Source organism: Glycine max, chromosome 7 (assembly GCF_000004515.6).
Source record: "Glycine max cultivar Williams 82 chromosome 7, Glycine_max_v4.0, whole genome shotgun sequence".
Classification (NCBI taxonomy): Eukaryota; Viridiplantae; Streptophyta; class Magnoliopsida; order Fabales; family Fabaceae; genus Glycine; species Glycine max.
In genome coordinates, this window is record NC_038243.2 from 5,561,631 (window position 1) to 5,564,911 (window position 3,281).

Consider the following 3,281-nt stretch of genomic DNA (forward strand, 5'->3'; position numbering starts at 1 on the left):
TTATCTCAACAAAATTATGTATACCAATGTTAAATACATTAAAATTTTAATAACTTATATGATTGCTATAAGATCTTGTTGTATTTAAAACAACATTATTTTGTTGTGAAAAATTCATGTTCAATTTTGTATATTTGTAAATTTCTCTTGAAATAATAGCAAATATACATTGTGAGCGAGACATTATTTTACATTCAATATTTATTTATATTTTAAAATATATTATTTGTTAAATTGAATTCATTTACTAAAATACTAAATAGTTTAATACAAAGAATTATTGAATGGAATCAATTTCGTGATCCCAGTTTAAAATGAAAGAAAATTAAGTGACATGAAAACGGCATCCTATAACCCATCTCGCTATTTGCTTCTGTTTTATCTCTGCTTTATATGTTTTCTCCCTCTCCCTCTAAATAATTTGTAAGATCACATCCAATATCCCATTTGATAGATTCTGATCCAAAGGAAACCGGCAAGTCCATTTGAGAAGTGAAACAGTGTTCCATTGAATTCAATGTAATCCATGAAAGCATATTCATTTTGCATTGCAAAGCTTTTAAAATTATGGTGAGTTTGGGACGATTTAACTGTTGCATTCATTGGGTACTTCTTTTTTGTTTTTTATTCATATGCATAGATTCATATTGTATACCAATGTAATCCATTTGAGAAGTGCCTGATGTTTTTTCATATGCATAGATTCAAGATGAAAATGTCACTGGTTCGGCCTCTCTTTACCAGGCGAGGATTCAGCACAAGCTCCGACAACCTTGTTGCTTCTGTGCTCTTTGAGAGATTGCCACTGGTCATTGATACTTGTGATCTCTTGCTTTTGTTTCCCACAAAATTGATTATATTACTGCTCCATAGTTACATTAGAGAGTTGAAACAAAGGCAAATATGTTAAGTTTGAAGGAAACATGATTGACTTTTGAGAAGCCCAGTTTTAATGAGTTTTGGGTTACTAGTATATATTAAAGGGTTGCAATCAATTACGCGAACAATGTAACAAATCAAATTATTTTTTGATGAGGTGGCAAACATAGGTTAGTGTAGAACATACAAAATGAACGATTTCCCTGGATATTTGAGAGACCAGATAGCTTTCCCTTCAAATGACAAGATGCTTCAACAAACTAACAGATATTAACAACTGATCAACTCTTTCACTAGCAAATATTAACAGGCATGTATATGAGTGAATATGCAGATAATTGTATTAATTAATTTTGAAGTAGCAGTTTGACATTTTTTTAATCCAATTGAAAAAGCAGCAGAACTTCTTAAAAGAATTTGACTTGTTTGTTTGTTAAGTTGCAATACATAAAGCATGATTAACATGGATCCGTATAGTTAATATTAATACCCATGCCACTTAAAACATTTCCGATCTGCCAGTTTTAGTCAGAATAATATAAACTGTTAGTTACAAGAAGACATAAAACTAGTACAAAACAGTCCTATGGCAGTCAATATTTAAAACAGAGGCTAGCAAAATTTATTTTTCTGAAGTTTGCATGTCATGACCAAATTGCATGGGAGGCCATGACTGAACTTAACTCAAAAGAATGTTATAAATCCTTGAGTTGTCACAAGACTCGCAACTGACAACTGCCAAAATACAGGTTTGGTCCCTATTATCAGATTGACTATGTGCCAGCACTGTGAATCCTCCAAATTTCTAAATCAAAGAAGACATTTTCTTCAATTATCATGTTAGAATCACGCACTTAAAAGCTTGAGCATGGATATGTGTTGGGAAACAAATAGTAGTTGTAAGTTTATGCCAATAAAAAAGATACATTTAAGGGATAAAAATGATTATTTTGTGGCAGAAAGTTCAGATACATTGGATTCAAAACATTTTTGTGACTTGCACTTATGACATGTATGTATGTATATATGTAAAGTTGTAGATTTGCAAGACCTTTCCTTTAAAGAATACTTTGGTACTGGTATGAAATTTCCTTGTTTGATGAATTAAAACTTGCTTTGTTCTTACTTTTTTTTTCTTCCTTGTTCAGATATTTAGCATATTAAAGCACGCATTAACCTCCAAATCTCCACTAAGTGATGTATTCATTCCAAACAGAAAAAAAATTGAGCCATCGTACTCTTTCTCACCCGATACTGGCCCGAGTCATGGAAAGGTTCTGTAGAAATCAAGCTAATGGTGAGCAAATCAAAGAACAAGGTTCTCTTTGCTGAAGCAGATGGAGATTTTGTTGATTTTCTAGTCAGCTTCCTCACAACACCTCTTGGATCTATTCTGAACCTTATGAATGGCAAATCATCGTTGGGAAGCATTGATAACTTGTACGCGAGTGTGAAGAAGCTCAATGCATCATGGTTCATAGGGTCATCAAACAAATCCTTACTGAATCCAAGGGTCGCTCCTCAATTTGGTTGTGGGAGCAATCCACTAAATGCTTCACAAGAATACACTCCTACGTATTGGTATGGCACTGTGGTAGTGAAAGATAATAATGAGGGGCGTACAATGATTTCAAAGAAAAAAGAAATGTTAGAATATCCAGCAAAACTGAAACTTTTTGAGCCAAGATGTTATGATGGAGCAAGAGAAGCTGCTGTGGGATTTATGAAGAGGCCGTGTCTATTTGTTGTGAGCGATGATCTGAAAGTGAGGCAATTGACAACTACTTCTAGCATTCAGTATATGCAAGAGCTGGGGAATGTCAAGTTTGATGATTTGAAGGAACATATGGTGGAAATCAGGAAGTCACATGAGGTAATAATATTAGCAATCCACTCTTGGCACCGCCACGATATTTGTTTTAAGAATATTTGATTCATATTAATAGATTTAGTCTGCATTTGTCTTAATTTGGTCAATATTTCTTCCATGTTACCCTCTATATATGCCCTTTTCAATTTAGAAGTGATGTTCATTATTGTGCCTATTTTGGTCAGGCACTGAACCTGTTGAGGGCGTCTTTGACATCCAAAGAAGTTGGTTTGACACGGAGCCTATTGAAGAAGTGGAAATGCCAAAGATGCATTCCATTTTGGGATTCCATTTTGGGGTGTGTTGGGATGGAAGAAAATGAGACATAGAAAAAAGAAAAAAACAAGAGGGAGAAATTGAGAGGTAGTTAGTGCTATGACGAATAAAAAAAAGAATATCTAGCTGAGACAGAAAAGCGATGAAAGAAATGGGAATATGTTTTTATGTTTAAGTAAATTATATGGTCATGTAATATTTAATTATCTTGTTCTAGTCATTAGAATGTTGGATTGTTGGTCCATAAGTGTAAATT

General features: G+C 33.4%; 1 long non-coding RNA gene across 1 annotated transcript; it reads left to right on the top strand.

The window, feature by feature from the left end:
* Window positions 1-353: 353 nt before the first annotated feature.
* Window positions 354-3,275, top strand: LOC102670161 (uncharacterized). Its single transcript, XR_003267654.2, has 4 exons — window positions 354-570; window positions 703-808; window positions 2,028-2,752; window positions 2,935-3,275. It is a non-coding gene; the product is annotated as an uncharacterized lncRNA (long non-coding RNA).
* The last annotated feature ends 6 nt before the right edge of the window (window positions 3,276-3,281 follow it).